Source organism: Sturnus vulgaris, chromosome 9 (genome assembly GCF_052056855.1).
Source record: "Sturnus vulgaris isolate bStuVul1 chromosome 9, bStuVul1.hap1, whole genome shotgun sequence".
Lineage (NCBI taxonomy): Eukaryota > Metazoa > Chordata > Aves > Passeriformes > Sturnidae > Sturnus > Sturnus vulgaris.
The window spans coordinates 15,374,147-15,386,154 of record NC_142251.1 but is presented as its reverse complement, the minus strand read 5'-3'; the positions used below and the strand labels follow the sequence as shown (position 1 = coordinate 15,386,154).

The 12,008-nt window shown below is 43.4% G+C and overlaps 1 long non-coding RNA gene across 4 annotated transcripts in view; it reads right to left on the bottom strand.

Annotated features, from left to right (window-relative positions):
- Positions 1 to 6,876: 6,876 nt before the first annotated feature.
- LOC148222822 (uncharacterized) overlaps positions 6,877 to 12,008 on the bottom strand; it is a 42,614-nt gene continuing 37,482 nt past the window's right edge. For 3 of the 4 annotated variants that reach the window (XR_015805410.1, XR_015805409.1, XR_015805408.1), the window contains one exon: positions 6,877 to 7,856. This is a non-coding gene — a long non-coding RNA (uncharacterized LOC148222822). The remainder of the gene's footprint in view (positions 7,857 to 12,008) is intronic. The other variant, XR_015805411.1, reaches the window with a different exon arrangement.

Genomic DNA, 12,008 nt, shown 5'->3' with positions numbered 1-12,008 from the left:
TTCCAAAAGCCTTGAAGTCAGTCATCTTTCATAGCCATATCATGGGTCCTGGTAACCTGATTATCTGGATTTAAAAAAAAAAAAAAAAAAAAAAAAAAAAGGCAGTGGATTTTTTTCCTCCTGTTCATTTCAACTCTCTCCCATATTTTGGTTTCTATAAATTGTCCCAGGGCAGACAAGAGCCTTTCCCTCCCCCTTCTACCAGACTTGTTTCTGACTCTCTGGCAGCACATCCCAGTTACTCACTCATTTGTTTGTTTTTCCACTTGCAACTTTTGCCCCCTCCAAAAAGCTGGCTTGCCCAGGGAAATCACAGTAACTTATTTCATTTCAAATGCATTCAGAAAGGCATTTTAATGGTTTCTTTTCATTTAGAGCAGCATCCACATTTGGAATTTGTGGAAAACTGAAAGACAAGGTTTAGAATGTATTTGCCACAACAATTCACCACATTTAACCCAGGCAATTCAGATATATGCAGAATCAGCTTCCCTTGCCTATCTTCCATATACATGACCTGGATTAAAAGCTGCTTTGGGCAAGGGCTAACTTGTTTGTGGCCCTAACCCAGTGTGGCAATACTGTAACACCTAGGGAATTGTTTCAGGAGATTCTGATTTTGGAACCAAAATACATGTTTCCTGATGACTGCTAACAGTGAACAGTGGGAAATATAGCTGAAATGGGCACACAGAGATGCATCAGGAATCTATAGTGTTAGATTCAGTTCTTTGTTTTAATTTTGGGGAAATCTACTGTGGCAAAACAGAGAGGCCTCAGAGTTGATATCAGGATATGGTAGCCTGCAGAGGGATAAGCTTCTCCTGGAAGCTTGCAGCTGTACCACCCTACAGGCACAGGCAAGTTTTGGCAAATGTTGGAAAAACAGAGAAACTTAAAAATATTAATAAAAAAACCCAACACAATATTTAAGCAATCAGAAAGCTTTTCCATTCATAAATGTCCCATCTACTCTCCACCACCAAATTCTGGGTATCATTTTTCAGTCAGCAATTGGCATTCAGCACTTTTAGCTGTCTGCTGCTATCTCATTCATACAGCTTTTTCATTGCAGGTCAATATTATCTGACTAGGTTCAGATTAAATCTTAATACACCGTTCATCTGAAAAACACCAACTCCAAGCACATTGAAAAATTGCAAACATAAACAGTATAGTTTCCACGGATGAGGATGTATTAAAATGTATTCCAAGGGGAAGAGTAGCAGGAAAAAGAGGAATGTGAAGTTATGATCACAGAAGAGAATGCCCTTTTTCAGCTGGGATTTTATGTAAGAGCAAGAACGAATGTGGCAAAGAGAAGAACGGTCTGTCTCCTCACTGCTGCTTCTCTAGCAAAGATGATTTTCACATCAGCCATGGTAAAATTAGACAGAGGAATAGCAGATCTGAATATTGTATGGGAAAATGTGAATGAAGAAGAGTTCAGTGCAGTTCAAGGATGGCAAAGTATAATGAAGGCAAATGGAAAGTAAGAGCTGAAACTGGAAGAGATGAACTGAAGGAGCCTAATATGAAGACCCAAGTTTAATTAATAAAGACAAGCAGAGCAAGCTGAACAGAGAAGACTCATTTAAAATGTCAAAATATATCTTTAGTTCTGGCAGCTAAAGTAAAAATAAAGGCAACATACGTAGAAAAAACATGGAAGTTGAGGGGTGCAAGACTCAGTTCAAGGATGGGAGTGCTGTGAAAACCTGAGACTACAGGAAAGCTCCTCTGGGGCATGACAGCACTGTTTCTAGTGCTTATTGCTGTCTTCCAAGAACCCAACATGCTGCTCCATTAGCAAAAGGGATCACAAATCACCTAATCTGTTTAAGTTAAGGCAGCCAGAGTCATTTCACCTGGTGATGAACATGGATATGAGCTAACCAGGCTGGCTTTACTTGTCGTGCATCAGGGAATGCTTGCTTGGCCTCTTCTGATGGCAGAGATATAGGGAGGGACTGGGGCAAGCAGCAAAATGTGGTGTGGTTTTCAGCTAATAAAAGGTGTCTAAATGCACTGGTGAAGATGTTTGTTTGGTCTAGGTGAACATATGAACATGAAGACTGGAACCAATACAATCTTAAGGCTGAATAAAACTCAAGGAAAGAGAGACAGAAAATGTCCTCTTTCTATAGCTCACTATTATAAGTAAGGAACACTTGCATCAAGTGAATTTCCGTACCAGTAATTTACTTCTATTATCCAGAGTGGTTCTGTTCTCCAAGGCAGGTAGAACATGGAAAGTGTGTTTCACTTCAGCTATTGCTACAATTCAGAGAGAGAGAACAAGAATTTTAGTTCTAAAAGTGGGGAGATTTTAGAACCATTAAAGTAACATATTAAACTGAAACACGGAAATATTCTCAGTAGTCACCCTTGCATTGCTCCCTATAATTATAGCTGAGAATCACAAATACACGTTCTGTTGAGAGGCCACCTCTTCCGTATTTTTAGGGGGTCTGAAGCTCTAAAACCTTTGCCATTAACTTTATATCTATCTTCTATGTTATCATTTATATTGAGGCCCATAGTATCTGACTCAGTAGGCCTTATGTTGTTTAGTTTTCCACCATTTATCTCTTTATTTTGGCTGCCTGTCATTCACATTTCTTTAAAGTTCAGCTGAAACCAGTAGTTCATGTTACTGGTACTTTGCATTGCAAAAATTAAGCAGTAGAATTTGCAATCCAAGTCGTTCACAGAACATTCTTATACAGCACATAATTTGCCAACAGCTAAATTAATCTTGCTTCACAATGTGAGGCTGTGTACATGTGGTTTCTGATACAAAAGGCTCCAGTGAAATCAACAGTATAGGCACCATATTAACTCAGAACCAGCTTCTTCAGGTCCATGAAGCTTAGTTATGTGTCTGCTAATTTAGAACTCAAAGGTAAGCAAGAGTCTCAACTCTCCTTTTTAAACAGTGTGAAGTTTCAATCCAATTTACTGTGTGTGGATGAAAACATAAATCAGTAGCTGGTCTCCACTGCACATACTAATTTAATGAGCTGGGGCTTTGACCACATGTGTATACACACTCTGGGAACCTGAAGACCTTTCCCTCTATATTGCATTAGGTTTGGATCCACGCCAAAGAACTATCTATATGCTGAAGGGAATGGGGAAAGGTAGTCTGGCCCACCAGTCAGCACCAGGGTCTAAAACAAGGGCAAGAGACCCAAGTCGGGGGTCAAGCACCATCCATAACCTCCAACTGATGATGAGTTGAAGATATTCAAGAGCTGCTGCAAGTAGCACCAGAGCCCAGACAGCAGCCCCAAAACATATCTCAGGACAATGTCTAGGGTCACCACAGCTCAGCTGGAAAGGGCTGGATCCAGTACAACACAGAAGATCTGGAAGAAAGTTCCAAGAAGAGGGTGACACAAAAGTTTCCTCAGACCTACATTTGGGCTTGTTGCCTAGGGTACTACAAAATAAAGCACTTTTGGGGATTTTTCCTAGTAGCTCTTCAGAAAAGGTGTGTAGTGACAACGCTGTCAGAATGCAAAATGAAGTTTATAATAAAAAGATAGAGGATAAATATTCATGCACAGCCACCAACTCTGCTTTGGCACAATTCACATTGTGTGACTTTTGTTGACCTGACAAGACTGTGACCTGAAACAGACTCCAAGACAGCAGTGTCTCCTCAGCTCCTGTCTCCTCTCTGTCTTGTCCCAAAGACCATTGACCCAGAGGGATGAAGCCTTGGATTTATCATTCTCAGACCTCCAGGCATCTGGGTCCATTCACAGACTGCAGTACTAGTCTAAACCAATTCTCTTCTCACATTTGTCCAGGCAACAAGTCATCCAGTCCCAAGCTGTTGTTTCAGATGTGTAAAACAGTGAAAATAGACTTCTCTGAGGAGATTTCCTGAGCAGATAATCTTAAAAACATGACTATCAACGTCAGGTGTCTAGCTTCACAAAGAAAGTCAAGGTAAAGCTGGGAAAAAGCAAAATAAAGGCAATGGATATGGGTACAGCATAGAATATAAAAATGCTGCTGGAACATCAATTCATCATGCAAATGCAGAGATTGCAAGGCACATTCAGTACTAGCCCTATCTAGTACTGGTCACCTCTGGTTATGGTTATACTCCTCTCTCTACTACAAGAAGAATGAAATCAGATGTCAGATTTTTGCTTAGCTGTCAAAGGAAAAACAAAATTATATAAACCATCTCCGAGAATCTGAACAACAGAGTAATTTATGCCTGAAATTAATTTAAAAGCATGTTTACCTTAGCTTATCAAATCGCACTTATTAAAAAGAAAAAAATAGAAGTTCTGTGATGTGAGAACAAGCTACACTGGGAGTGGAATGTCAGGACATCCCCAGTCTGTGGGATGGGATGGGATGGGATGGGATGGGATGGGATGGCCATCTGCTATCAACATCTAGGAAACATACTTTTGGTGGAAAGTTTCCTTGCAGCCTCTGTCTTAGAGTAACTGAGTTTGGCTCTTATTGCTCTGGTTCTACCCAGTTCAGAGTGCCTCAAATCTAGGCCTTGCTGAGGACCCAAGCTCACGGCCCTCTAACGGGGGTATCCTCTACACTGGGGTCTCTTGGTAGAGCTATGCTGAAATCAAATTAACTTTGCACAAGCACAGGAATCCCTCTTGCCAGGTCCCAGACCATAGTACAAATAACACTTGTCTAGAAAACACACACACACACAGGTTTTCTGCCTTGAAGAAAAGCCAGCAGAAACAAATTGATTACATTCCTCTCTTAGCTACATGAGAGTGTAATTTATTTTTGCATATTTTCATATGCAAAGTCACACTGGACCCAACAGTGCAAGTATCCCCTTCATTCTGTTGTTGTTTGGTTTCTTATGAATGTTATCAGAAGGCAAACAAAATGCACAGAAAGGTTTGCTGCAAAGTAATGAGGTTTCAATACCATACCACATCATGCCGACAACGCAGAAATATTTTAACAGGTAAAAATATTTTTGGTAATTACATAGAAATGGAAAGAAAAAGCATTCCTCTTAAGCTGACAACATACATTTTATACAGAAAGAGACAAGATATGAGACCATGAAAATTGTACAGACACAAATATTTGAGATGTAACTGAGAGGCAGAAAAATATATTAAAATGATCGTTGATTGAGCAACATGGAAAAAATTCTCTCAGCAGGAAAAAACAGATTTTTATAGGTCTCTGAGAAAGCAGAACAGACACTGTGACCATACATAACACTTTCACCTGAAATTTTACAGCCACTTCTAGATATTGATGACTGTCTGTTTTGATATAGCTATTATTGCGCTCTTCTTTTTTTTTTTTTTTTTTTTTTTGACACATAGACCAGCTTTTCAGAATGACCAAGAGACTTTGCTGAGGTCAAACAGTAAGTCAGGGACAAAGACAGAAACAGACTAGTTCTTCCCAATCTTATTCTCAATCTACCCCATTAACAGATTGTAGAACCATGAAAAACGATCTCTTCCCTGTGAAAAGGTAGGTTTTGCAAGGAAGATAACAAGTTCCACCCGTCTCTCCAGCTGATACGAGCAATAGTGAAAATTTCATTCTGCAGAAAAACTGCCGATGCAGCACTTGTAAAAAACCTCCAAATTCATGTGCAGATCAGAAACTGCCGGAGCGCTTTCAACAGCTGCAGCTACCGCACACTTGCAGAGAGTCATTTGAACTCATCAGATCTGACTGTGGGACAGACAGCAAAGCCCAGATGGCTGGGTCGTACACAAAGCCCTCCAGCCTCACGTGGGATGAGGCACGGCGTGGTTGGGGCCCCGCAGATTTCTGGGCGCCAGGTTACGATGGGAGAGCCCAGGGCAGCAGCCCCACCACCGCCGCCCACAGTGCCGCTAAATGGGGGACGCCGACAGGACACACACACGTGCAAGCGTTTAAATCGTTGTTATTGGGGACTACACGAAAGCCTACAATAGACATTTTGCCTTGGGATGTTTTTACTGTTCTGTTGCAAAAAAAGCAATAAAAATATGTGCTAGTCTGAGGGCTCTGTCTCTGCTTAACCAGCCCCTTTATTACTGCCCAGCTTCTCTCAGTACATACCCCTTCTCCTGACAAGCCTGCACTGCTCCGAAGGGCAAAGCTCATATCTCAGGCAAGGGTTCTCGACACACACTTTTTCACATGCCTGACTTCATTATGGGTCAGAAGGGATGGATTTGAGGGTGTCTGTCCACAGGCCTGTACAAAGCTGGCCCCTTCAGCCAGCCCAGGTAACTGACCTCAAGGCCAGCCTGGTTGCACAGAGTGAGTGAGAGCTGTGCCAGCCCTGCGCAGGGTGAGGAGAGCTGTGCCAGCCCTGCATCCAGCCCTGCATCCAGCCCTGCGTCCAGCCCCGCCCGTGGCGCTGGGAGCACCCACAGCAGAAGGGTTTTCAGCAGCGCTGGCCGTCCACATCCCCGGCAGAAACCAGCTGGAGGAAGCTTGGAAAGCCCAGCCTTTTTATTCTCCAGAATTAAGACTTTGATTAGCTGCTGGCACAAGACCAAAACTCCATCTGAAATGCTTTAGACAACCCATCTGCACTGGGTTTGGGAGTCTGAGGAGCGCATGCTGTGGCCCGCTCCTCACCCGTGCCAGGAGAAAACAAGGGGGAAAGAGGAGCTGGCTGGGGAGGAGCGCCCAGGGCAGCGGGAGCGCTCGGAGCCCGCAGCCGGCCCGCACAAACCCTCCTCAGGCCGGCCCTCCGGCTGCCCCCGCCCGCGGGGCCTGGCCCGGGGCTCCATGGCCACCCTAGGCCACAGCCAGCCCTGTGCTTGGGGGGAGCCTGGGCCCCGCTCCTCCTGCACCCCACCATGGCTGGGGGTCCTTCCCACACCCCTGTGGTCCTGCATGATAAATTCCATAATTATTCAGCTCTTACTACCAACACCAAAATACATCGCTCAGAGTAAGTTAGCTGAGATTCATTAGAATAAGACATCTAGTAGGCATATGTACTTTATTAGCCTCTTACACCAATAGTTTTAATTAGGTACATATTTCACAACTCTGAAGCTGCTCGAGTGAAGGGCTCCTTTTATCTCTTTTATTTACAGTAACTAGCTATCAAACAAATACCACCGTAATTAAACTCAGATGAAAATAAAATATTAAATTCTCACTAATGGTGACCCACTCAAGCCTTAGGTTTGGTTAACTTTGGATTTTCAATCGATGGAAGAAACGCCGTGCAGCCGGACAGGGTGCAGGGGCGGGTGCCCTTGGCTCCAGCCCTGCCTCCATGTCACCTTCAGGTGGGGAAGAGAGCGCTGCCTCGGATAGAGACCGCGGGGATGAGAAAAGTGATTAAAATCCAGAACGTTGCTAAATTATTAATGGGGAATTTAAATGATGTTATAAAAGAGGGAAATACAGGCGAAAATGTTACACATTCATGGAATTTTTACTCATGCATAATAATAAGTTGAAAACACTTTAGTTATAATGCTTCCGAAATTGCAGGGCGGGCAGGGGGGTGGGCGCGATGCGTTTGTCGGGCCCGCCCGCCCTCACGCCACTCGGCGAGCAAGGGCGCCACCTGGCGGACGCTGCGGCGAAGGGCGCGGGGCCGGCGGTGGCGGGGCCGCCATGGGCTCTGCCCCGGCGCGGGGACTCTGCTGCGGCCCCGGGGCCTCGGGCCGCCGTCGCGGGAGGCAGCGGACGTGGCTGTGGCAGTTCCCCGCGGCGGCACCCCCCGTTATTTGCTTTCTTTCTCACCTGCGGTGCAGACAGGTTTTCACTTCACAGGTGTTGGCAGAGCCCGCCTGCTTGGGGAGAGCAGCTGGTCTGCATACATTCAACCGCCCTGTCAGCCTCTGGGGCTAATGCTGCCTATGCTGTAAATAAATAAATAAACACAATATTGAAGGGAATAGGTCCCGTCCTGCCCCCTGCATGCCCGGAGCCCACCTGCTCCTCGGCTGCCTGAGCCCGCCACCCCCGCCAGGGACTGCCGACACCTATCCCAAACCTCAGCAATCTGCCTCCATGGGAGCAGCTGGGACATGGACAACAAAAGGTTTCCCCTCGGCAAAGCTGCAAGTGACACGTACCCCACAGAGCTGTGTTTTTGTCAAATGTCTAATAGGCTTCTCTGTAAAGACTCACCACACTGTCTCTCGAGACTCCCCATCCCAAAGTGCAATTTGTCTCACCTAAAGAGTCACATGACACTTGAGGGCCTCATCTTTAAAGACCTATTTAAGGTTTTACACAGTCAGGCAGGCATTTGTATCATCTACCACAAGTCCCAGCCATCATTTTCCTCTTCCATGGCAGGGGAAGAAAACTGCAAGCTCACAAAACTGGTACAGAACCTTAGCCACAAAATCTCTCAGACCTGCACGTCCTGCTGGATGAATTCCTTGGGGACATCCTGTACTTCCAGGTGCCTTTCAGTCTGATCAAGCTGGCTTTGGTAGCTCTGCAAAGCAGAGAGCCACCAGCTGATTATAGTGGAAGCAAATAAGGCAAGAACAATCCTAGGCCATTCTGGGCTGTAAGGTCTATACAAATCCTGGAAGTCCTGCTGAATGCTAACTGGCAGCGAGCACCAATTACTGAGTAATGGGCTCTCCACATGCCCCTTTACTTAATAACACCATACTTAATAACAGACACAGTCTGCACTCACTTTTGGAGCTCAGTTGTCTCTGGTTGTAACACCAAGTGAATGCTTTACAGAGGGCCAGTCTCACAGTGACTAAAGCTCAGATCGTTATAGCAAAGTCTCAACCAAAAGAAACTGCCATGCTCTTCCCAATTGGAGCAGATTAAATAAAGGCTCTTGGACAGAGTTCCTAAGTAGGAGCCTGCCAGAGCCTAAAAATTGCAACATGCTGTGACTCTAAAACAAATGTGTCATGGAGAGATACCCAGGCTAATTCTGAGGGAGTTAAGTTTGCCTGGACGAAACTCTTCATTAGCACAGTGTTATTTCTACCAGTGCTCCAGCCACTTGTGATCCCTTAGCCCGTGTGTCACTGCACAGAGTACATTCGCTATTGTGAGCTGTGGATGGCAGCCGGGGTCCCTCTGGGCAAAGCAATGACATTCAAGCCTGAAAAAAATTGTGCTTTTTTTCTTCATTTGCTTCCTATGAAATCTCAATTGACCATATTCTCATCATTCCTTTGTCTGGACAACACTATGTAAAATTTTTGCTGAATTTTGGGCACTGTGGTCCCTTCACATTTTCTGTCACAGGACAGCCCTGACTTTAGCTAGATGGAGATGCAAACTATCAGGTTTCACCGAATGCTCAAGCACCACATTTTCTCCCTAGCTCTTCAAAGGAATATGCTGAAGAGAAGATAACAGAGAAGATCTCTGTGAAATAATGGTGCAAAAAGAAGTTACTGCGAAATAATCCCAAAGCATCTGAGATAGTTTCCACAAAGAAAGCAGCAGGGACTCCTAAAACACAGTTTGTATACATCCTTATTAGGAATGTGACACCATTACTATCACAGCTAACACTATGAAAGGCTGCTGAAATGTTCAAAGAAACTTTGGTAGGTTTATTTTTTCTCTTTGGGAAACAAAAGTTATCACTAAAGGCCTTATAAAAGGTAAGAAACTTTGACAGCCTTGCATCTCTGCAGGCAGCAATTACATGCAAAAGGTTGCCTCCAGTTTATATCCCTTAGGTGTTTCACATTTTTGACACTGAAAGGAGGGTGTTTGCAGTTAAGTAGTTAGCATCATATTATTGTTTAACGAAACCATCTGCATAAGTGTAATACCATGGCTGAGACTTTTTACATGTAAGCAAGTCAGTGAATTCAGAACTATGGTTTTGCAGCAGCCACGATTTTCACCCCATGTATTATGGACTACCTGACAGTATTATAGACAGGGAGCCATCTCTGTGTGTGCCAGAAGTGAGAAACCAGCCACTGCACTGAAGCCCAGCTGAAGTTTTAGATGTCCCAAAAGACACATTAAATTACAACTTCATGGATTTATCACCATACATTTAATTGATGTGGCTATTTTTATCTGAAGTTAGTTTAGTCCTGATTTTGTATACAATGTGCAACACAATGAGGTAATGATGACTGTCCCGTACACATATTTTAGTTCTATGTCATGACATCCTGTTAAATGTAGTTACCAGGATGGACTTTTCTTTGGTTTTAATTCTGAAGTGCGTACATGAGGTGGAAATAGAACCCACTGACAGCACTAGTTCATTGTGTGAACCAGGCAGCCAATACAGATGTGGAACTCCATATTCATGCCTCAGCATGGGTATCTCTTCAGTATCACACCTGCAGGTATTTATATGATCACGCACTGAAATAAATGCAGCATGTGTGGGTGTGTAGAGCTGCACCTGTACATATAATGAGACATTCAAAGAAATACACCAAGTTTTGTTGCAATCCCACTTGACAACATTCTTGTCCATTTTATCCTGCATGTTCTGTGTTCTGTAGCCTTATCTCTGCTGCCGGATCTTTTTCTGGTTCTGGACAGGACTGTCCTCTGTACTCACCTACCTCTCCCATCCCAGGGGAAAAAAACCTCTTTGTCACTTCCTCACTGCTTTCTAAAGACTAAATTCCATGAACCATCTGCCTGTCCAACTTCTGCTGAGCTTGAAGTAGCTGGAAATGAAACTTGGCACAGAAGGCAACTTCCACATGGCTTATTTGCCTGCTTCATAAAGATCTTGTGGGCTTTTCCTATAGGATAGCTACTGACTGGCAAGTCCTGCTCTGGCACAGAAATATTACATATCCTGGGACTGGTTTTGAGAGCCCTCTTTCAGACAGTGAAAGGACAGAAACCTAAAAGCTCATGGAGTTTGTGCAGTGTATAGCCAAGTATTTAGTAAGTAAAAATATTATTACATCAAAGAGTACAAGGAGCACAGACATTGTTCTTCCCATTTTTCAGAGGAGGAAACTGAGCCAAGGTATCCAAGTAAACTGCCCAAGAAAGCATCAATTAGGCTAAATGTTGGAACATCCCTTCTTACATGGAATTTCAAGCTGTGAAGTAATTTAAAGCTCCTTAAGACTGAACATGTGCCTGCCAGAAAGGTTAGACCTCACATCATTAGTGGTAACTTAGACTACAAGAGAAAACACGAAGAAAATGAAACCATTATTGCTATGCAAAAGTTCTGAAGCCACTGGACAGTGACTTAGAAATATTTGGACGTTGTATTATAGTTCCACTGCACCACAAAGACTTGAAGTCTGTGTATCTGTATATATTTTAAGGAAACATGAATATTAAGAAATATAAGTTGCTCCTTAATACTTCACAGCAGACTCAGCATTTCCTAATGGCAAGTGTAGGAGAAAGTGCTACTTAGTCTTTACGCCAAGGGACTGTGTGTAGAGGAACAAATTCTCCTCTGATTTTTTTTGCCTTATAACTGACTAAATCAATGAATCAGTCAATCAATCAATCAATCAATCAATCAATCAATCAATCAATCATTCCATGCCTTAGTTAATACATCTATATCACAGATAACCTCTCAAAGTATTTCCTTTTTCCAAAAGGGAGGGCCCCTCTTTCCCCAGTCACAGATTCTGTTTTCCCTTCCCTTCTGACAGATGCTTTGGTGAAAGAGAGATTTGTTTTATGACATTTACTGCGTTTGTTGTGCTGACATCACAGAGTCAACAAGAACAAGTATTTATACTTCCATTATGCCTTCATTGAACTGAACAAGGTGTTCAACAGGACATTTTAATTATAATCCCACTTCTAACAGCATGAGTAAAGGTGTTTAAAAAACACAATCAAGCATGAAATAGAACAGTAAACATGCCATTTCAATTACAAAATTATGTATAAGCACATCCTTGCACAGCATAACATTTGAAGACTGCAGGAAATGCTAAAAACCTCACTGAAACCCTGGGAGGTTTTGTACGTGGGATTGAAGGAGCCAAAATACTCCTTCCTCACTCCTTTGTAAATTCACACTGAATGTTTGACTCCAGAGAGAAATTCATAAAGCACCA